Source organism: Lacerta agilis, chromosome 5, assembly GCF_009819535.1.
Source record: "Lacerta agilis isolate rLacAgi1 chromosome 5, rLacAgi1.pri, whole genome shotgun sequence".
Lineage (NCBI taxonomy): Eukaryota > Metazoa > Chordata > Lepidosauria > Squamata > Lacertidae > Lacerta > Lacerta agilis.
The window spans coordinates 81,870,661-81,895,377 of NC_046316.1; the positions used below are offsets into that span (position 1 = coordinate 81,870,661).

The window sequence follows — 24,717 nt, forward strand, 5'->3', positions numbered from 1 at the left end:
CTTAAGCAAGTGTGCAAGCCATGGTTTTGCATGTTTACCTGGTTTTGCACGTTTACTGAAAAGCATATTTTGGTTAACTAAGGAAATCTCATAAGTTCATTGGGGCTCAGTTCCCGGCAAGTATGCTTAACAATTACAATCAAACCTTGGTTGTCGAACATAAACCATTCCGAAACATCTGACAACCAAGGCACCGATTCCGATTGGTTGCAAGAGCTTCTTGCACTCAAGTGGAGGTTGTGTCAGATGTTCAGGTTCCGAAAAACGTTCAAAAGCCGGAGTATTTACTTCTGGGTTTTCGGCGTTTGTGAGCCGAAACGTTCGAAAATGGAGCTGTTCAAGAAATGAGGTTAGACTGTATAGCCTAACAGCACAATTTTGAGTATGTGTTTACTCAGAAGTGAATGAGTTCACCCAGGTAAACGTGCCCAGAAATTCAGCTAACTCCCACTGATTCTAATGAAGTAGGATGGCTTGTAATAAGGAACATTTCTTTAAGGTAACCCATTTCTGGTCCCAGGTTAACAGCTACTAGAAACAGATAACCCAGGAGTCTCTGTAGTGTAAAAACATGTGCAGTAACTAATGGATAAAGAAGAATGACTAGGCTACATGCATTAGTTTTGCTCATTAGCTTAATGAAAAGGTCCCAGGCAGCTATGTTTAATTCAGTTTCATTTCCAGTCCAAGCTTTCCTAGGCTATCAAAAATACTTGCAAAATGAAAAACCTTTAAAAATCATTGCATGCTTTTAATTATCTTAAATGCTCATAAGGCAGGTGGCCAAGGCCCTGCGTGAAAGTTCTTGTGCACCAGGCAGAAAGCTATTCTGGGATTTATACATGTGGGGTAGGCAGATAAAATAACCACCTGCCAAGTCATATTCCTGCATTAAATTTCAAGTACTACAAGATGAACGACAGAACGGGATTCTGCTGGCGCTCTGCTCAGACTGCATTCGCCAGGCTTAGGCAGAGCTGACGGAGCCAGACATGAAATGCTCTGTGTTTAATAACAGCCCTGCTAAGTTAGATACTCGCATTTTGGTTTAGTGAGCTTCTTTAAGTCATGGAGTGGAGAAGACCTTTCAGATTACAAAGATCAAATTAATGACAATGCTCCATAACTCCTTGCCGGCAGGGTGCAAGGGATTCACTTGGCTGACTGGAGTCATGCTAGTAGTGCACAGAACTCTCTCTATAGCCTGCAATCCAAAGCTGCATGAATTTTTTTAAATAAAAAAAACCCCACACTTGCATTTCTAAGAAAAGTTGAATTCTGCACCATGATAATATTGAGCAATTTTTGCATACTCCCCTCACTTTGCATACTATATTAAGCCAGGCATAGAATCATAAAGTTGGAAGAGACCACAAGGGCCATCCAGTCCAACCCCCTGCCAAACAGGAAACACCATCAAAGCATTCCTGACAGATGGCTGTCAAGCCTCTGCTTAAAGACCTCCAAAGGAGGAGACTCCACCACACTCCTTGGTAGCAAATTCCACTGCCGAACAGCTCTCAATGTCAGGAAGTTCTTCCTAATGTTTAGATGGAATCTTCTTTCTTGTAGTTTGAATCCATTGCCCCGTGTCCGCTTCTCTGGAGCAGCAGAAAACAACCTTTCACCCTCCTCTATATGACATCCTTTGATATATTTGAACATGGCTATCATATCACCCCTTAACCTTCTCTTCTCCAGGCTAAACATACCCAGCTCCCTAAGCCGTTCCTCATAAGGCATTGTTTCCAGGCCTTTGACCATTCTGGTTGCCCTCTTCTGGACACGTTCCAGCTTGTCAGTATCCTTCTTGAACTGTGGTGCCCAGAACTGGACACAGTATTCCAGGTGAGGTCTGACCAGAGCAGAATATAGTGGTACTATTACCTCCCTTGATCTAGATGCTATACTCCTATTGATGCAGCCCAGAATTGCATTGGATTTTTAGCTGCTGCATCACACTGTTGACTCATGTCAAGTTTGTGGTCTACCAAGACTCCTAGATCCTTTTCACATGTACTGCTCTCAAGCCAGGTGTCACCCATCCTGTATTTGTGCCTTTCATTTTTTTTGCCCAAGTGTAGTACTTTGCATTTCTCCCTGATAAAATTCATCTTGTTTGCTCTGTCCCAGTTCTCTAATCTGTTAAGGTCATTTTGAAGTGTGATCCTGTCCTCTGGGGTATTAGCCACCCCTCCCAATTTGGTGTCATCTGCAAACTTGATCAGGTGTCATTTTGGTGTCAATTGTCAGGTGTCAATTTGGTGTCATCTGCAAACATACTACAGTGGTACCTTGCTTTACAACCATAATCCGTTCCGGAGGTCCGGTTGTAAACCCAAACAGGTTGTAACCCAAGGCGCGCTTTCGCCAGTGGGGCCTTAAAAAAAGAGGGGGGTAATCCCCCCAAAATGGGTTGTTATCCAAAAAAAGGGACACGCACTTCAGGGTTGGACGTGGTTGTAATCCAAAACGGTTGCAAACCAAGGTACCACTGTACATTATTCTCATAGAATCCTAGAGTTGGAAGAGACCACAAGGGCCATCCAGTCCAACCCCCTGCCAAGCAGGAAACACCATCAAAGCATTCCTGACAGATGGCTGTCAAGCCTCTGCTTAAAGACCTCCAAAGAAGGAGATTCCACCACACTCCTTGGCAGCAAATTCCACTGTCGAACAGCTCTTACTGTTCTTCTGGCTTTGCTATGAAGGGTACTGAAGCCTGAAAAGCTTTCTCTAGCATCCCTCTAACCCCCAAGATTTCAAAAGCTATGACCCATATACTTTCAAACACAGCTTTGCAACCATAAGGTCTAGAAACGTGCTTTCTTTAAAATGAAAGCGGAAGTTGTAAGGAAGCTGAAATTCTGTGTCCGAGGTAATATTTTGTGGGTGCCCTCTGCTCTCACAGAATCATAGCATAAAAGTGGCCTTGGTTAACTCCCACTGGCAGTGAGAGATACTACACTGGCTTCCTATATGCTATGCAGCGATGCCTTGAGTTGCTTGGGTTTGCTTTCGTTTTGTTTGGTAGGATCTGAGAGGCAATGCATAGGAGTCAATGGTAAAGAACAGGAGGAAGCTCGGCGTGGTTTTTAAGATGATCTGCTAAATAATGCTTGGCCTGAACTAGTTTGGTTTAACAGCAAGTTGATGGAATTGGTTCAAAAATCTATGACTTGTACCTTAAAATAGGTTTTCATCTACAAATTCTATATTTTGTTTGATTTATGTACTTTATGTGTTTTTATCTTATCCTGGTCTGTAGTAATTGAGAAACTGAGTATGTGTGCCCCCTCTTCTTCTTTGGCGCTCACTCATAGCTGAGTAAAATTGTCTTCCATGAACACAGTGAGTCCGTAAGTGACTGTGGAGGCCAATTCTGGAGCCACACGTCCTTCCACAGTGGGGACATAGGTTTCCAGGTGGGAGTTGATCACGGTGAGGGCTTGCCAAACATGCCTTCCTCTTAGCACGTTTCTCCTTTTCGCCCTGAGTTCGTGCTTCTTCAAAGTCCACGACACCTTTGGTAAAGGCTGTTCCCCAATTGGAGCGCTCGCAGGCCAGTGTTTCCCAGTTATCCATGCTTATGTTACCTTTTTTAAGATTTGCCTTGAGAGCATATTTAAACCTCTTTTGTCGTCCATCGGTATTTTGTTTTCCATTTTTAAGTTTGGAATAGAGTAGTTGCTTTGGAAGACGATAATCAGGCATCCGCACAACATGACCAGTCCAACGAAGCTGATGTTGAAGAATCATTGCTTCTTCCAGTACACTGACGCTATTTCACCTGTCTTCCCAAGTGATGTGTACATTTTTTCGGAGACACCGTTGATGGAATCGTTCGAGGAGTTGGAGATGGCGTTTATAAGTGGTCCATGTTTCACAAGTGTACAGTAAAGTTGGTAGTACAATAGCTTTGTAAACGAGCATTTTGGTTTCCCTGTGAATGCCCCGGTCCGCAAACACTCTGCGCTTATAGTTGCCCTTTCACCTATTTAGCATGCTCTAAATAAGTGTTTTTACCTAATGCTGGCCTATGGCCGTAATAAAGATTTTGAATTGTTGAGTGAACTGAACACAAATTAGTATCATGTGGGGGGGGGTAGAATTTTGTATCAAGTTAGTTCATCTTACACATGTTTTATACTCTTTAGACTTTTAGGGCTTTTAAGCTGAATGGTATAATTGGGGGGGGGGATAAACAACTCACATTTCACATTTTTTCCCCCTTTTTTACTTCCAAAACATTCTACATAGTAATTTTGTGAGAAGACAGAAAACAATTATAAAACATCATTGCCTAAACATTTGCTTCTGAGTATATGACAATGAGCTAGTCTTTGCTACTCAATCCTAAAGGTTCAGCCATCGTGACGCATTGTGAAGATCAACACAACTTGTTTTTGTACAAATCTCATCTGAACAAAATGAACAAAATGGAAGTTACCCTTAGGACAAAAAAAAATCTAAATCTCAAAATGTCATCAAGTCTGAAAATGGGGAAAAAAATTTAATTCATTAATTAACATTTCAGAAATATCAATCAGTACTATCTGTCATTCCTATAAACGCATGTGGGCGGTTGTGAAAAAGAACACCCTGTGTAAAACAGGGGAGGAGAAGAAAAGAGTTATATTTTTTACACAAGTTTTAAAACAAATCTTTTCTTTCCCCCTCTCTCTTTCCTCTCTTTCTTTCTATTCTTCCTTCCTTCTGTTTCTCCTTATTCGATTTGTATCTTCTGTAGTTGCAATTTTACTGCGTTATGGGAAAATCTTAATAAAAAAACTTAGAGGGGGAGGGGAATGCTCTCCATCTTTCTGATGTCGGGTTTAAAGAAACCAGAATCTGCCTGATAAGATGTTGTGCATTCTAGAATTACAGCTGGTGAAAGAGATGGTTTCTCAGTCCTTGGATTTCCAAGACTGCATGCCTGGACCTGCAGCCAAGCTCAAATACAGGTCCAGTTAGGAATGAAATGTATGGGGCATCTGTGCCCATCAGTCAGGAGAGCAGCTTATATCTGTGGGTTCCATGATAGATGTGAAAAAACTGCACACATGGATGTGACTTTTGTATCTTGGTGCCATTGAAAAGTGGGAGTTCAGAGCAGGGTTTGGATTCTCATGAGCCGCAAGCCCAGCGGATCACATAACAGTAATCACTTGTAGCTTGCTGCTCTCTCTGTATCCTCGGTAACTTAACTGTAATACTACACATGCAATGTGACATCAGCTTGCTCAGAATTTCTTTGCCCCAGCAAACAGCCAAGAAGTGAACGAGGAATATAGACACTCAATTTGGCAACTTCACATCACATACTTTGGATTGCTAGGATATAACAAGGAAGAGAGGCAGGGCTGCTGTTTCAGTAGAAGGTGGGCATCTCCCGAAACATCTAGTGACCTAAGTACACTTCAGATTGCATCGGCAACAGAACAAGTTCATTGCAGATTGGAAACAGTTAGGCTCGGTCTAAGAAACCATGGTTTATTAGACTGAATGAGGGTGAATATTGTGCCCACATGCTCCCCGAAACGGAACACTTGTGGGGTTGTTATGCCATAGTTTTCTGTTACAGCCAAAACAAGAAACTGCAGCTTAGTCTTGCCTCCAATCCAAAATAGGATCTGAAACTAGATTCATGATACTTCACAGTCTGGATACTTAAATAATTAAGATCTCTGTGTGTGTATGTGCCCAACTAAAGTGGACTGTAAAACTGTTGGCATATTCAATGCGACAGTTCTGAACTTATAATGTACCTGCCATAATGTACTTTTAACTTATAAAAGACATCGATTGTACCAATTTTTCTCTTAATAGGTAGCTAAGTGAAATTTGTTTCCTGAAGTTTTTTGTTTTTTTGTACCACATTCCAGCAACCTACTAGTATTTATTCTAGTGCTGGCAATAGATATATATATATATTTTAAAAGGTTAAAGTGGTGCTGTGTGCTTTGAGTAATTTATGAAAACAGAAGGGCGGAGCAATCAAATCCCCCCACCATTTTATACCAGGCTGAGGGGTTGGACTGAGCAGAGGTATTTGCATCTTGCCATCTTGCCAACAGAGCCCACCAAAAAACCCTGTAGCAGGAAGTTCTGAGGGCAGAGATATCTGCTGGAACCCAAGCCTATCTCACAGCCAGCATGCAACACCATAGGGATCAATCTGTTCCTGCGAAGTCCCACAGGCAGGGAGTAGAGTTAAGAACTACATCTGCAATCTTTTACATCCATTAAAAGTTATGTTCATTTTACATATATATTTAGTCATTTTGTGCACACATCTTGATTACATTTGTTGGAAAGACAATGCATTTTTAAGAACTCGATTGTTTAGGGTGCCAGCACCTAGACCTTGGAACTCCCTGCCTATTGAAATCAAGCAGGTGCCATTGCTATACTCTTTTTGGCGCCTGCTAAAAGCACCCTTGTTTAGACAAGTCTACCAGGTGTTCAGAAAGTTCACAGAATTATAGAATTGTAGAGATGGAAGGGACCCCAAGGGTCACCTAGTCCAACGCCCAGCTAAAACATCCTTGACAGTTGATGTAACTTTAAGCTGTTTTAGAAGTTTAACATTTGTATTTTTTAAAAGTATGGCTGTAGATTTTTCTTGGTTCCATCTTTTTGCAAATGGCTTTGAGGGTTGTTTTTGTTTTTTTACAATCAAGCAGTGTATAAATTTTATGCAACAAATAAACACAAGACATTGGATAAGAATAAGCTGGGGCAAATTGTTTTGTTTGAACTGAACTTTTATCTGCAATGGTAATACATTTCATAACATCTGAGACTTTTATAACATCTGACACTGGAGAGACAGTGTTGTGTAGTGGTTACAGTTTTGGACTAGGACCTGTGAGGCCAGAGGTTCAAATCTTAGCCATGATACACACGGGGGGCCTCCAGCCACTCCCTGCCTCTCAGCCTAACCTATTCCACAGGGTTGTTGTTAAGCTACGACTGGGGAGGACCATGTATGAGCTCCTTGGAGGGATACAAATAAATGTCTTCTGCATACATCTCTAAACCCCTGGCAGCTTCCTAGTGAATGCCACGTTGTTGGCAGAAGCAATGAATAGGAATCAATCTCTCAAATGCTACCATGGCTTTTATTTCCAAATTCCTAGTGAGATGACTTGACATCAGTTGCGTGTTGCCATGGAAATGATTAGAATAACGAGTGTTAACTTATATAATTCTGGAAGCGCGCTATAATAATCGTCAGAAGTTATCCCTGATCTATAGGGCAAATAAGGACAAACTGACGGATGCACGGCACAGTATGCAGAAAGAAAGGTGGATGCCAGTTTTAAAGGATATACATAGCTGTCTTATGCAGACTCAGGCAACTGAGTCTCCTATGGTTGGGTGTGATTATCAGAGGTCCTACTACAGATGGAAGCATCAGTCTTTTTTTCTGTCGCTGCCAGTCTCACACATGTTCATTGACAGCGGCTGACGATGACCATTGGGGCTGGTCGGATAGAAGACAAGGATGCCAGCAATAGGTGGAAGGAGGGCCAATGACAGACAGGTGCCATTCTGCATTTCATACGGAGACAGGGTGAAGTTAAAAGTCAAAATAAATAGCACGAGGTCTTCTCTTCCCATTTTATCCTCACGACAACCCTTTTGAGGTGGGTGAGGTTGAGAGAGACAAGAGACTGGCCCAAGATCGCCCAGTGAGCTTTGTGGCAGAGCAGGGATTTCCAGTCTAACACTCTGCCGGTTACAAGCCAGTGGCTTTTACGAGGCATTCCACATACAGCATCTAAAATGTCCTTGAATTCTGCTCACTTCCTTATATACAGTACACAGTAGTGCTTGTGGGAAATGTTCATTTATCATCGATATAGAGCACATTTGGCAAAGCCAAATTGGACCCAGCTGCTTGTTCATCCTATCATCGCTCCTACAATACCTGGGCTGTAAGTGGGTCTCTCAGCCGGCCTTGAGGTGCTCTTTGTACATTAAGCAGTGGGAAAGTGCTTGGGGAGGTCGAAAGCACAGTCACATTTTGACATCAATAGATTGACAGCGGGAACTCAAGCGCCAGGCAAACGCAGAACCGAAACGATTCACTCAGCTCCACAGAATCAAGCTAAGAATACCAGAGGCGAAGGTTATTGTGTGGTTTGCTTTATCCTTTATATATAAAAACCAAAAGTGTTAAGCTGGGGAAAGTCCAATGGCTGAGAGCTGTTTCCATAAAATAAAACAAACATTCCTCTGAATGCTCACCCCACGAAAGAAACCAAGGTTGAGCAACTTGTGGCTTTTGCTTTCAAAAGTGCTGGGCCTAATGGAATGCTTAGCAAAGAGGTTTCTGAACTGCTTGGGCTGGGGAAACCTGATGTTTCTGGGAAGCTTAGCCAGGATTTTTCAAATGAAAAGGGCAGAAATGGGAGATAGGTTTTGGTATATGACACCTGTGAAATTAGCAAAAATGTATCATACATATGGCAACAAATGTTGGAAATGCAAAGAGAAAGAAGGAACATTTTATCACATGTGGTGGACTTGCCCAAGGGTGAAAGACTTCTGGGACATGATTTATAATGAGTTGAAAAAAGTATTTAAATATACTTTTATTAAAAAAAACCAGAAGCCTTTCTACTTGGAATAGTAGGAGATGAAGTGCCCAAAAAAGATAGGAGATTCTTTTTGTATGCCACAACAGCAGCTAGAATATTGCTTGCCAAAAACTGGAAAACACAGGATATACCTAAAATAGAAGAATGGCAAATGAAGATGATGGAATATATGGAACTGGCCGAAATGACTGGACGAATCCGCGACCGGAGGGAGACAATAGACCAAGATTGGAGCAATTTTAAAGTGTATTTTAAAAAGTATTGTAATATTTTGTAAAGAGGAAAGTTTTTGGAAGAAACTGAGGCTTAGGTTAGTTTTAGAATGGTAAATAATTAGAAAATAGATTTAAAAAGTGAGACAATGATATGAGATATATAAATTGAGGATTAGAATTAGGAATGTTTAAAATGAAGTGGAAGACTGCTATAGATGTAATATAATGAAATCAGCAAAGAGGGATCTGAGGAAGTCATGAAACAGAGTAAGAAGACATAAGGATGTTTTTATATATCTTTTTGTTATGGAAATTATGTTTTTATATGTTTCAATAATGTTAAAATCAATAAAAAGTTAATTTTTTTAAAAAAAAGAAATGGTAGATAGGTTTCTGGGGGAAAGAGCTAGACCTGCTGCAGGAGAGAGGTAGTGGTTGAAAACTTTGATTAATGTTGTGCTTTAATTGTTTTAACACACCTTGAGATCTTAAGGCTAAGGATGGAATAATTAATAATAATAATAGTAGTAGTAGTAGTAGTAAAAAAAATACACTCTAGGTCTCACATTTCTTCATATGGGGCTTGGGTGAGGCTATGTTGAGGCCTCTCGGGCTTGCCCAATGCCATTTTTGACACATATCCTTCCCTGACCAGCTGTCTGGTGTATGTCTATGCGTGTGCATGAGAGAGGGTGAGGCAGGGAACACTGGGGGCCTCCTACACCTGAGTTTGTGGGAGGTGGGGAGGATAGAGGCACATGGATTTTCCCACCCCTCCAGCAGCATTCCAAGGGGTTGGCTACCAATTCCATGCCCTCTGGATCACCTTTCAAAGGCATCCAAGCTGCTCTTACATTCTCACTTGCTTGTTAGTAATGTCAGTGCCAAGAATGATTGCATTCGAGAGAGAGAAACATATGCAAATTAATTACAATAATGACAAACAAATCATAACCTTGAAATTTACAATTTCAGTTGGCCACTAAAATCCACCATCGGTGCAGCAGTCTAAAGGCATTCAAACCAATCTATCAATGGTGGTGTTTTCCCAACGAAAAGGCACCTTTTTGTAGAATAATTCAAGATACAATTCGTGGCATCAGTGTAATTTAGATAAACCAAAAGTACTATTTCTGGGTAAATAAAACAATATACACTTTAAATTCTTGCTATACTGAGAACAGATCTTGCACAAACACACACATATACATATACACACATATATACACAAAACATACATGTATGTTTTAATCTCCCGTCAAATCCCAGAAAAACTGTGCCTTAACGTTTGAGTTAGCACTTGTGATGATTTTTTCCCCAAATTCAGAACCTCCGAAAAGAAATAATTATCCCAATCTCTCCCTCACTCACTTATGTCTATAATTGGCCACCATGCCATAACTAATTTTAACAAAAGTGGATACATTTTCCTCATTTGGCTTTTCAGCTTTAATAGATGCAATTAAGCACTCAATTTCTGTATTTCCCTTAATTATGATATGCTGGGGGGGGGGGGAGAGGTACAATATCTCTTATCTGACCCAGGTGACATAAAGCCACCCATTTTATCAGCCATTTTTATAGTTATCAAAAGGATATTGTATGGTTGTCAGATGTCAAATAGTGGAGTCTAAACAGATTATGATCATTAGATTATACGAAATGAATACACACACACCCCAAAACAAATTTGGATAATATATCCATTTTTTAAATTGATTTTTTTAAGGGTAAGGGGAAAGATGTGCAAATACAGTTTTTACATGGAGGTATACCAGACTGATAAAATACTTACTGAATTTATACTATAACTTTCCATGGGAAGCATGGTATTTCTCTTCAGTGTGAAGTCTTTGGGGAAGTAACTGCAATTTGCTATTACAGGCCAAAAAACAGACCAACTAGACACCATGCTTAATCTCTGCTTCTCCATTAACTAGTTACAGGTGGGAAGCGATGAGGTGCCAGAAATCACCATGAACACCTCCCTCGTTCTCTTACATTGGCAATGGGGCTCACCTGAGAAGTTCCCCTGGGGGGAAAAAACCTGGACTAGCCCAATTCTATCTGCAACGGAGACACAGAAAGAGGGGAGCTTTATTGGGATTACTTTTCTTCACAGTGAGATTCAGGCCCCCTGTTGCCAGTAATTAGTTAGGGAAAAGCAAGATAGACAGCTGCTTGTTACATATTAAACAAATGCCTGGGTTGGCCCTTAGATATCCTGCCTTATCAGGACATGGAAACAGTCGTGTTTTGGCCACAGCTTCCTTGGTAATGGCTGGTTAATAACCCCTAAGTACTGGTTCGTGTGAGGAAATGGTTAGGAGGTGGTCTCCTGACACTTCGTAGAATCACAGAATTGGAAGGGACCCCGAGGGTCAACTAGTCCAACCCCACTTTAATGCGGGAATCCTGCCCACAGCTGTCCCCGGGTGGGCTTGTACCACCAACTTCCTGATTAACAGCCAGACACACTGGCTCGTTGCACCACCTGCAATAATGTCGGGGACAGATCCACCTTGCGAGAAAGGGCGTTCCACTACTTGAAAACATCCCTGAGCGGATCGACATCAGCTGGGCAGACCCTGTTGGCAGCGCCAGAAGCAAAGCGTTCCCTGCATATTGTGGGGCCCAAGATGGTGAATGCATCTCCAGTGAGTTTTGAAGGAGACATCAGGCATAGCTTGGGAAAGCAGGGCATGCAGGCTTGCCAAAAGCATCTGGTTAGCCACTGTGAGAACAGGATGCTGGGCCTGATCCCGCAGCGTTTCTCTTAAGCTCCTTAAGGCCTCTCTCTTCTTCGCACACACAGATTAAGGGGAGATGATGTGCAGAAATGGCACCTTGCCTTTGAAACAGGCAAACACAGAAAATGAGGCCACATGCACACCATATGTTTAAAGCACTATGATGCCATTTTAACACTCATGGCTTCACACACACCCCAAAGAATTCTGGGAGCTGTAGTTTGCTAAGGGCTCTAGTCCCTTTCCCAGAGCCACAATTCCCAGAGTTCCCAGGGAAGAGGGATGGATTGTTAAACTACTCTAGTTTAGCTCGGGGAGGAGAATAGGGGTCTCCTAATAATTCTAGCTATGGTTTTCCCAGTAGTGATGTATGGAAGTGAGAGCTGGACCATAAAGAAGGCTGATCGCCAAAGAATTGATGCTTTTGAATTATGGTGTTGGAGGAGACTCTTGAGAGTTCCATGGACTGCAAGAAGATCAAACCTATCCATTCTGAAGGAAATCAACCCTGAGTGCTCACTGGAAAGACAGATCCTGAAGCTGAGGCTCCAATACTCCCTGGAAAAGACCCTGATGTTGGGAAAGATTGAGGGCACAAGGAGAAGGGGACGACAGAGGACAAGGTCGTTGGACAGTGTTCTCAAAGCTACTAACATGAGTCTGACCAAACTGCAGGAGGCAGTGGAAGACAGAAGTGCCTGGAGTTCTCTGGTCCATGGGGTCACGAAGAGTTGGGCACGACTAAACAACAAACAACAACAACAATTCTCAGCACCCTTAACAAACTACAGCTCCCACTATTCTTTGGGGGAAAGCCACAGATGTTTAAAGCGTTAGCAGTGCTTTAAAAGTACGATGGAAATGTTGCGGAGCTGCGAGTGAGCTGGCGGCTAAAGCCAGATCGGCAGTCTTGCAGATTCTCGCCTGCTGTTTCTCTTCACTTAAGCTCCACTTGCATGGTTTGCAAACGAAGCAGATTTAATCTACTCTTAAGACTTCCCTGACCAAAAGGGATCCAAACCCAACTAGTGTTGTTACCGCTGGAACTTGTCACCACTCTAGGAAGCAAGGAGCACACCGCAGGAGTTAAACTCGGATGTCCCCATCTACAAAACGTTGAGGTCCTCTGTTCCCACACATACGCCACCAAACATAAACACTCTCGCAAGCCTGGGAGTCCGCAGAACATTCTTCTCCCCTCTTCCGTCTGTTTAGACAGATGGTTTCTCTGCGATTATAGCACCTCCAAAACGCAGGCAGAGAGTGGGAGAGTTGTCTGACAAATGAAGAGCAGGGTCTGGGATTTGATTATATAATTTTTCACTTATGTTGTTTCATCTGCTTTTAATTGAGAGAAAACACCCACAACATTCTGGGTCCCTGGGAGGGGACTAGGCACCGGTGGGTTTGGGAAAGTGTCAAAACCAGAAGCAATTAGAACAATAAGCATGAGTTTCTTACTTATATAACTTAAGTTGAGTGGGCAGCGAGTGCTGCTGATATGCACCCTCCCCGTACCTTGAGGAGAACTAGCGTTGGCCAGCATGCATGCATGCTCCCTGCTTCGCCGGTCTCAACAATTCAGCCAGCGACAAAGTTGTGTATGTGTGCGCGCGCATGTCTTTCTCTTCCCACTCGTTGCAGGAGAAGGGACACAAAACTACCAGGGAAATAAGGCAGAGAATAGGTACGTCAAGCCAGCACTTGGAAAGCTTTGCCGCCTAAGCCTCCTGTATCAAAGAGTGCATTGTTGCTGTGTCAATGCAATCGTTTCACAAAATCAAAGCCAAACTATGCAGGCATTCACTCAAGGGTTTTCAAACGATGCTCTGGGGAAGTGCTGTAGCTCAGTGCTGCACAGGAACCTGCTAGGAATATAGGAAACTGCCAGTGTGGTGTAGTGGTTAAGAGCGGTAGACTCGTAATCTGGTGAACCGGGTTCGCGTCTCCGCTCCTCCACATGCAGCTGCTGGGTGACCTTGGGCTAGTCACACTTCTCTGAAGTCTCTCAGCCCCACTCACCTCACAGAGTGCTTGTTGTGGGGGAGGAAGGGAAAGGAGAATGTTAGCTGCTTTGAGACTCCTTCAGGTAGTGATAAGGCGGGATATCAAATCCAAACTCCCCTCCTTCTTCTTCTTCTTCTTCTTCTTCTTCTTCTTCTTCTTCTTCTTCTTCTTCGTCACACTGAGTCCAGCCATTGGTCCATCTGGCTGGGTGATGTCTAGCCTGGCGGGCAGTGGGTCTCCCAAGTTTTTAGCTAGGGACGTTCCCAATCCAACCTGGAGGTGCTGAGGATTGAAGCTGGGACTGTGTGTCTGCACACAAACTTCTGCCACATAGCCCTCCCCATACTGTGCTACTTCCTGTGGAGAGCACATGCAAAGGTGCTCCCCCCCCCCGAGATCTTCTTTATGGCCACCAGTTGGATGAACATGTGTGACTTGGTGGGAGAATGTGGAAGGAAAGTTAATGGCTGCTGTGTGGGGTTAGAGCGCACAATAACAATTCAATTCAATTTATTGCATACAGCCCAAGGCCTACACTGGGAAGCGGGTGGTGCTGTGGTGTAAACCACTGAGCCTAGGGCTTGCCAATCAGAAGGTCAGCAGTTCGAATCCCAACGACAGGGTGAGCTTCCCGTAGCTCAGTACCTGCTCCTGCCAACCTAGCAGTTCAAAAGCACGTCAAAGTGCAAGTAGATAAATAGGTACCGCTCCGGCGGGAAGGTAAATGGCGTTTCCGTGCACTGCTCTGGTTTCGCCAGAAGCGGCTTAGTCATGCTGGCCACATGACCTGGAAAAACTGTCTGTGGACAAACGCCGGCTCCCTTGGCCTGTAAAGCGAGGTGAGCACCACAACCCCAGAGTCGTCCGCGACTGGACTTAACTGTCAGGGGTCCTTTACCTTTACCTTTAAAGGCCTACACAATGAACAGACCCTCCAAATGTCCCTATTTTCAGGGGAAAGTCCTGGATTTACAGAAGCCGTCCTGGTTTCTGATTTGATCCCGGAATGTCCCGTTTTTCCTTAGGGTGTCCCTATTTTCATTGGAGAAATGTTGGAGGGTATGGAAGAACAGAGGACAAAAGCAAGGCATTCTGCTAAAAACCACACAATGTAAATCCGTAAAAGTCTACAACATGAATATTTACAGCATAAAAATTTAAAATAACAGTGCATTAACATAGCTGGAGCCAAATTTGGCTACCAGATGTTTCATTTAATATTTATCGACTAAGAGTTCAGCTGTCACTTCCTGGGGGAATCTTTCTGAGAACCTATAAAGGATAGGAGATAAGAAATTTTCTCCAAGTGCCAAATGTAATGGACAAATAAACAAATAGTGCATTATATCCTCAACCTGATTATGTCCAGGTATGTATATTTTTACTGCTATACAACATCTCACTACCTACGTATGGAAGTTCCCAGAATTTTTGCACGTCATGCCCACTAGCAAAAGTAAACAGTGAGTCCCAGTTTCCAATCAAGCCGCCATTTAAGGGGCAAAGGAAATTTGATGCGGAAGATCTGTTATTAGATTTCCTGTATCATGTCTAAGGCCTCACCTGCACTATGATTTTTAAACAGTAACTTGCCACTTCAGGGAGCCAAGAATTCAAAGACCCAGGGATATGTAGTTTGCTAAAGGTGCCAAGAGTTAGAATCATAGAAACTTAAGAGTTGGAAGGGGCCCAAACATCATCTCATCCAACCCCCTGCAATGCAGGAATCCCAGCTAAAGCATCCATGACAGATGGGCCATCCAACCTCTGCTTAAAAACCTCCAAGGAACGAGAGTCCACAGCCTCCTGTGGGAGACTCTTCCTTTGTGAAATGGCTCTTATGGTCAGAAAGTTTTTCTGTATGTCAAGTCAGAATCTCAAGTTGGAATGCCAAGTTGATAGGAGACACCTATTCCCCATGCTACAACTCAGTGTTGCTTAATAGCAATCCCTCTTCCCAGAGAACTCTGGGAATTGTACCTTCGTGATGGGAGCAGGAGTCTCCTGGCAACTCTTGGCACTCTTAACAAACTTCAGTCCCCAGGATTCTTTAGGGGATGTCATCATAGCTGTCAAGTTCTCCCTTATTTTAAGGGAAATTCCATTATGCCAAATAGGCTTCCTCATGAGAAAAGGTAAAACTTGACAGCTATGGATGTCATGACTGTTTAAAGTGGTATGATTCCGCTGTAAATATATAGTGAAGATAGGGTCCAAGTCCAGCAAAAAATGAGGTAGAAGTCGCTGGGCAAGCTTCATAACAGAAACAGACTCAGCTTGGGGGCCTAGCAGCACCATCCATCATTCTGACAGCCCATTTCTACACACATTGACTTTAGGCCCATTTCGTTTGACAGGATTTACTTATTATGTATGCTCGGGGTAGCAGTCTGGCAGACACAACGGGACACGACATGAGAGCTGCGATGAAAATGGAACATCTGTTGGGCACTATGATTGATCGCCGCCGCGAGGTGGAATACCGGGCAAACGCACGACTGCTTTTGCCTCAGCGGGGACCTCCAAACTGGCCCCAGAGGTTCATGTGAAATTCAACCCTTGCTGAACCCCTGCAGCCATTGCTTACAACAGGGGCGCAGGTCCTTTCCCCCCAGCAGGATAGCGTCCATTCCTTTCATGGAAATCGCTTGAGGACCACATACCGATGGGAGGAGGCAGGACAAAAGTGGGCAGAGCAAGGATTGTGAACTTTGCTTTTGTACATTAGACTGCGATGCAGTCGTGCAAAAACCAGAGGCTTCTACATATTTCTTCCCCACCACCTCCCTCCCTCCAGAACGTAAGAATGTAAGATGAGCCAGATAGATCAGGCCAATGGCCCACCTAGCTGTCAGAGGATCCAACCCCCACGGTAGGTTGCCAGGAACTGATAAGACAAAGAAAGTTCTTACCAATGCTTTTTATTCAATATTCACAGAGAGAGGCTTAGACATGCAGCCACTTGGAGTCAAGTGAGTCTCCACCCCTCCCTCTCTCCCATTATGCGTCATCAGTACGGGTGCTGAGATGTGCCCAATGCCTCTGAGCTCTCTGCTCTCCTACTTTCAATGTCCACCAGGTTCTGAGAGGGGGGGCATCCTGGAATGCTTTCTAAAGACACTGTGTCCTTCAGCTGTCCCCCCTCTGGTGCTTCTTCCTCCTCCTCCCCCATTATTTCCCAGCTTTCCCCCTTATCTGCCTCTGAGCTGTGATCTCCCTCAAACCCCTGTTGTAATTCTGAACTGCCTCCTTCTTCTCTATCTGTCCAGGCAAGCAAGAAGTATTGCTGCATCCCAAAGACACATTTTAACCAGGCAACAAGCACTCTGTGAGGGCTCTATCCTGAAGTCCACAATGAGTATGCTACTATATGCATGTAACACCAAAGCAGGCCTGTCTTCAAGGTCTACTATGCCTTACACTTATAGGCTGGCCTGAAGACTCATGACTCAACTCTATTTCATAACTGTAATTATTCCAAGATAGTATCGTTCATTTTTGGTAATGATGGCTGGACTTCCAAAGAAGAGCAGCTTTCCAAAGTATTTTACTCATCTCCGCTCCCAGCAGCCACTCCTGGATTTGGGATTGAAGTTCAGGTGTGGACCTCTGGAGGGAAGAAATGCAGTGAAATAGCCCCTCCCTCCTTCCCAATCATAATAAATTATATTTTATATTTAAGCTAGTGATACTCATGGGAACAACACATAGCCATGAAATCAACCGTCTCCATGCCTGAACTGTGTTAAATTAGTTCTAAAAGGAGGAGAGGATTGGGCCCGTTAGACTGTAAAGCTCCTGGGAATAGAAAAATCTCTTCAAGAAAAAATGAAAGGAGGAAAGAAAATTTTGAAGAAGGAACAGGTTGGATTCTAGAGCCTAATTAACCACGGGCTTATGATGTACGAAAAGAATCTCCCCATTTACAGATGTCTGAAGGTCTCGGTGGGAATTTTTAAAACTCACCTATGAATACTCAAGTACCAAATACTATATAAATTCAAAGCATGTAATTTGGAATGGAGCATTTAGGGATGTTTGAGAAATTCAATTCGGCTCGAGAACCTACCGGTACATTATTTGCACCCCCTGAGATATTACATGAACCAAAACACAAGCATCCTTTAAAATTCAAATTTCTCCATAAGGGTTATTATATGAGGGGAATCTGCATGCAAAAAAAAAGTATATAGGAAGGGAAATAACATACAAAAATGTACAGAAGTGCATGCAAAAATTTGCACTAAAATGCCGATGAATTTTCATGCGGGTTAAACCAGAAAATTCACTTCCACATGATGAAGCTATGGTCACCAACTCAGGTGGCTTTGAAAGAAGGCAAATTCATGGAAGAGAAGGCTGCCAATGTCTACTCGCCATCCTGGCCGGTGTTGGAGGCAGTGGGCCCCTGAATTGAGTTGCTGGGCATGTCAAGTAGGGAGAGTACATTTGCAATCAGGTTCTGTTTGTGGCTTTTCAGAAGCACCTGGGTGTCTACTATGGGGAAACAGTATGATGGACTAAACTGGCCTTTGGTCTGGTCCAGGTGAGGTCTTATGTTCTTAAACATGCAAGTGATAAAAACAGCACAGCCAAAAAATATGCAAACCAAAATACACAAGTTAAAGAGAATAAAAGGCTTTCCTGATTTAAAAATGTATTTAAATGGTGCTTAACATCAGGGTGGATTTGATTTAAATCAGATCAATTTAAATCATGATTTAAATCACTAGTCAGTAAGACTTGATTTAAATCATTTTTTTAACAGAAATACTCATTCCTGCTGGTAACATCTTAATATTTACAACCAGTTGAAGGTTTCATTTTTGGAATAATAAATTTCCAGAGTAGTTTTTTTACAGTTATGTCAAAAATTACTAATTTGGTTACACTATTAGAAATATATAGACAGATAATTATGAAATTATTGTGAGGTTTAATAACCTAACTTTACATTTGGACAACTTTTGTGCTGTACTTTATTGGAAGGAGAAAAATAATCATTTCCTTAATAACAATTTAAACAATTTATTTAACTAAAACAATAACATTGTAGCATATGTATTCATGTTCGTTAAGTGATGTGGTTAAACAATTTAAAAAAACTTAGACTGAGTTTTAGCACACATGAAAAACTTAAAACAAATCCTTATTTCCTGATGAATAGCCTTTGGACTATAATGTAACTTAAACAGAAAACTATCTTTAGAAAGATGTTTCCTCCAAAGAATTTTATTTTAAAAATCCGACTTAAATTAAAAAAATCCAATTTATATCAAAAGTATTATTATTATTATTATTAAAATCATTGATTTTATCCACCCTGCTTAAAGTACAGGGTGCTTACTGGAGTCCCCCAGGAAGGGAATGTCATAGCCTTAAGTACTGGTGCAAACTTCTTGCTACAAAAAAGTCAGAAAAATTCATTCATATATTGTGCTCCTGCCTCCTAATGCAAGGTGACCCCCACTTTCAACCCTGAGATATGGATCAGCTTGGGCTTTGAATTCTGATCCACCTGTGGCCAGCTACAGCTCACTCACAATTCTTGGCCACATATTTTCACATATTTCCGTTTCTATACTGGGCGAGACAACTGAGATCATCTTCTTTCTCTCCCTGCCGACCCCCCCAATATAAAGAGGAACAAATATACATTAAACTTGGATTTTGCTTGAAGACACAAAGAGTTACAATCCAGCTTTGAAAGCACTGATAAAACAAGGAGCTTGAAAGACGCCAAGTTCCTTCCCAGGTTAAGGCATGGGCATCATTTCAGCAAAACTTTCTGCTTACACACCTCAACTTGTCAGCAAATATGTACATAAAAGAATATCGTCACAAGCAAGTGTTGACAACCGATAGTAAAAGAAGGTGGTTCAAGCTCCTGATGGTATCTCAGGATTGTCAAGTGCCTTTCTCAGAATGACGTCAGACATCTGTTCTCTGTTCAAAGTCAGTCACCTTCAGCCCAGTTAAGAAGAATCCATTATCCTCTTCTGCTGCTGCTGCTGTAGGAACTGGTCCCTCCAAATATTAAGACACTGCTTTCCCAGAAATTAAACCTCAGGATTCAGCAAGTTCTGAGCTTAGCTGCGGATTATTTACATCTTTCTCTGTGTATGTCTCCGCAAATCCTGTTGGTTGGTTGGTTGGTTGTAGTCATCTTTCTTTTTCTCATGTCTGTTGTTCTATAAACTGTTGTTGGATCTGAACAGCCTGGGCTTGGGCTTTTTTATGCACTATACCTTTAAAGCACATTTGAAGCACATTCATCCCTTCAAAGGAGTCTGGTTGCTGTTGTTTACCCCTCAGAGAGCTGCAATGCCAAGCAACCCCAACAAACTACATGCCAAATCGTTTTGGGGCGGATGTGCTGTGAATGTGCTTTAAAGGTGTTGTGTGCATGCAGCCAGGCGGAAACGCTGCAACCTCAATGCCTGCTTTCCAGGGTCCTTGTGTGAGCAATAGTCTCCTACCTCAAACAGGACAGTCTCAGGGCAATTTTCTAGAATCCCTACTGACCAAATGTTTGAGCGCATTTTAAGAAGTTCTAGGAAGGAGATGCTCAAATTACAATCACAACTACAGAGGCATATGGGACAAAAGGAAGAACTCATCCAACCCCTAGTAAAAGGTAAAAAGGGTAAAGCACCCCGGATGGTTAAGTCCAGTCAAAAGCAACTATGGAGTTGCGGCACTCTTCTCACTTTCAGGCCAAGGGAAGAAGAGGAAGAAGAAGAAGAAGAAGAAGAAGAAGAAGAAGAAGAAGAAGAAGAGGAGGAGGAGGAGGAGGAGGAGGAGGAGGAGGAGGAGGAGGAGGAGGAGGAGTTTGGATTTGATATCCCGCTTTATCAGTACCAAAGGAGTCTCAAAGCGGCTAACATTCTCCTTTCCCTTCCTCCCCCACAACAAACACTCTGTGAGGTGAGTGGGGCTGAGAGACTTCAAAGAAGTGTGACTAGCCCAAGGTCACCCAGCAGCTGCATGTGGAGGAGCGGAGACACGAACCCGGTTCCCCAGATTACGAGTCTGCCGCTCTTAACCACTACACCAAACTGGCTCTCAGCGTTTGTCCACAGACAGCTTTCCAGGTCATGTGGCCAGCGTGACTAAACTGTGTCTGGCGCAATGGAACACCATGACTGAAGCCAGAGCGCACGGAAAAGCCGTTTACCTTCCTGCCACAGCAGTACCTATTTATCTACTTGCACTTGTGTGCTTTCGAATTGCTAGGTTGGCAGGATCTGGGACAGAGCAACGGGAGGTCACTCCGTCATGGGGATTCAATCTGCCGACCTTCCAGTCGGCAAGCCCAAGAGGCTCAGTGGTTTAGACCACAGCGCCACCCACATCCTCTATCCATTTCCTCCATGCCATACACAATTGTATAAATGTCTATCATGTCACCTGTCAAATACTGCAAACATTCCTCATAGGAGAGCCAGGAACTAGGGTTGGCTGTCAAGCATACACCCAGTGGCAAATCCTGTCACATACAGGACAGTAGAAAAAGGAGAAAACCCTGCTGGGTTACTCACTAGTGAAGGACATTCCTTGTGGACCTCACATACCCTTGAACCAACCCACCCCAGAAGTCAAAGGGACACTGTGCTATACAGCGTTTTACAAAGACAGGTTCTTCTGCAACAGCAGCTACACCTATTCTGGGGTTTTTTTTAGGATAAGCTAAGGTTTGTTAACTTTCGTTTACAACTGCTCGTCATGTTATATGGCTTCAATTGATCTTGGGGGAAAGAGTCAAAATAGATTAGCTTCACTGAAATCCAGTTCAAAAACTATATTCAACGGGTAAGACAGATGAGACAGAAAAAATGCAGATGTTCTAAGCTGAAGGTGAAGGCTCAAAAAATATTCCAAACTGAAATGTGCTAGCACAGCACAATGTTTTAACTGTAACATTATATCTATCTTCTATCTATCTATCTAATTAACCACCAGCTCTGTGCATGGCTGGGCAATGTTTTGTTATTCTTCATCTGTGCATTCATCTCACTGTAACAGCATGAACGGATTTACATCGCAATTTTTTTTTATTTTAATGTTTTTGTAAGCCACCCTGGGAACTTGTTGAAGGAGACTATAAATCCCTAAAATCAATAAATAAATGCCGCTGCTCTCAAGGGCACAAATTCAAGTTTCATGCATTTATTTCACAACGTATTTTCTTAATTCAAGGGTCTGCAAAACCAACATTCCCTCAGAACTATCGAGTTTGAAATATGCCTCATCATACTCAGAGCAAAAGAAGTACCAGTAAGTGTTGTTGTTGTTGTTGTTGTTGTTGTTGTTACAAATGGTGCAGTCTATTTGCAGAGGTATATCTTGGGTCTTCCGCTGTTTTTGGACTACAACTCCCATCAACCCTAGCTAGCAGGACCAGTGGTCCTGTAAGCTTATCCAACCCCCAACCCCCGGCTCCAGAGGACAGGACTGTACCAATGGCTTCAAGTTGCAATAAAGGAGATTCTGACCAAACTTCAGGGAAAAAAGCTTTCTGACGCTAAGAGATATTCAACAATGGAATGGGCTCCCACACAAGGTGATGGACTCTCCTTCCTTGGAGGTTTTTAAGTAGAGGTTGGATGGCCATCTGTCATGGATGCTTTAGCTGAGATTCCTGCATTACAGGGGGTTGGACTAGAAGACCTTCAAGGCCCCTTCCAACTCTATGATTCTATGAAATATGCAATCTTTACATGAAGAATGGTGACCAAAACACCTTACTTGAGAACAAATTCTAACATCAGACATGAGAAAGACCCATTAGAAATCTGTCTTTGAAACTGCTCCCAGGTCAAGAGCTCCTCGGCTTTATGCAAAACCTGGACTGGTGCTACCCTAGGCCCTAGTGAGCAGGAACACATTAAAAAAGAAAAAAAAAACAGACTGGAATCCATTAACAGCACAATTCCCCCCTAGAAGAGCAACTATTACACACGTAGTAGGTAACAAGGCCATTTTGGCTTATTGGGTGGGGGTTTGGAGCTCAGTGGTAAAACAGGTAGCTGGCAAACAGAAGGATCCAAGTTCACACCTGGGAAGTTCCTCTTCAGAGATTTACTGCCAAGCAAGTCTTCGTGACCTAAAACTCTCCTAGGTTACCTTGGCAGACTTGGGCTGTTCCCTTGTTATCAAGAGAAATTCCAGGTTCACTCCGCTCCAGCAATATATGAGATAAAAGTGAGGCTGACACTTAGACTCCCTTTTTTTCAAAAGTTCTATTAAAGGAATGGCATGCAAGTAATTTAATAAGCGCATTGCTCTCTGTGCAACTTGGGAGGCACCAGGAGGAGACAAAAAAATGCTTAAGGGATTATTTTCTGAGAATTTCTTTTTGAAAAAATTAAAAGATTCCCTGTTATCTTAGCTAACTCTCTGCAGAGTCAATTAACTCTGGCTCAATTCCCACAAGTTTGATGCTCAGAGTGTGGAACTCCTGGAGGGATCCCATGAGAAAACAGTTTGCATCTATTTTTCACCTGGTGAAGAGCTGATAAAAGCTAAAACCGCATTGGTTCCCCCCTCTTTTATTGCTTCAAATGCCCATGTTTGTAATCACTACAGCCTCACTAGTAGGATGCGGTTCAAATCCCTATGACAGGGTGAGCTCCCGTTGTTCGGTCCCTGCTCCTGCCACCCTAGCAGTCCTAAAGCACATCAAAGTGCAAGTAGATAAATAGGTACCACTCCAGCAGGAAGGTAAATGGCGTTTCCGTGCGCTGCTCTGGTTTGCCAGAAGCAGCTTAGTCATGCTGGCCACATGACCCGGAAGCTGTATGACAGCTCCCTCGGCCAGTAAAGCGAGATGAGCGCCGCATCCCCAGAGTCGTCCGTGACTGGACCTAATGGTCAGGGGTCCCTTTACCCTTTTAATCCCAATATTTTTTTTTTGTATAAGCTTGTGTGTGTGCATTCTCTCTCTCTCTCTCTCTCTCTCTCTCTCTCTCTCTCTCTCTCACACACACACACACACACACACACCAGTTTTACACAGGAGTCAGTCCCAGGCCTTGCTCCCAAGAATTGCACAAATGAACCAGGTCTGCTGGCAAGTCAGATGCATGGACAGACAGCAACTTACAGAAAATAATCCTTAGTGTGTCCATAGCAGGTTTGAAAACATGCCTACATATCTCATAGTGTCAACACTGATGTGCTCACATCTGGGAGACTTTCAGGGAAGACACCATCTCATGACACCTACATCACTGTGGTGGAAGAAACCCGAGGCCGTTTAAGTCAGGTCACTAGCACCACAGACCTGAACCACCCAGGTAATCCTAGATGGCCAACCCCATGCCATTGCCTGTTTATATAGATCCAAGATCTAGCACCGTCCCTCAGCCTTGACGGTTTCATCTGCATCAATAGCCAGTTTTTATACCAACAAGACGCAAAGGGTAGTTTCTATGGTCCTTCTCTTTTACCCTGTTATCAACCGTGAGGTAGGTGAGGCTGAAGTCCCCAAGGTGACTGAATGTGCTTCATGGCTGGTTGAGGATCTGAACCCAGGTCTCTAACTACTAGAGTGTCCTGCAGAGACCACCCTATCAGGAGGTCCATTCTGCGCAGTGTCGGAATCATGCTTTCAGTCTGGCAGCACCTATCCTGTGGAACTCCCTCTCAATGCATATCTCTATGGTCTTTTGGGCACCTGTTAAAGACGTTCGTGTCAAGAGCCCATCCGTATCTTCTTCCCAGTTGGCATCTGTCTTTGAATTGATTTTATGTATGCACTGCTGTCGTTTTAATATATTGCCTTTACATATGCAATCCTTTTAGATGCAGCTGTTTTGCCTATGTTGATATTGATCTCTTTATACATACCTCTTATTTTAAATTGCTTTGGGGTGCCTCAAGGGAAGAGATTTGTAAACAAGAACAACAACATTGGCTCCCACCAAGAAGGCCACTAGGTGCGCTCTCTATGATGCCAGATTGTTCCCCTTCCAGGCCTTTGGACCTTCTGCTCCATGCACTTAAGGACACAAGAAAAGCCCTGCAGGATCAGACCAAAGTCCCATCTGGTCCAGTATCCTGTTCTCACAGTGGCAAACCAACTGCCTAAGAGGATCCTGCAACCAGGAGACCAGGGTGGGAGAGGGCTCCTCT

General features: G+C 43.1%; 1 protein-coding gene across 1 annotated transcript in view; it reads right to left on the minus strand.

Annotated features, from left to right (window-relative positions):
• The window catches only part of PLD1 (phospholipase D1), a 102,173-nt gene that overhangs the window by 76,326 nt on the left and 1,130 nt on the right, over positions 1-24,717 (minus strand).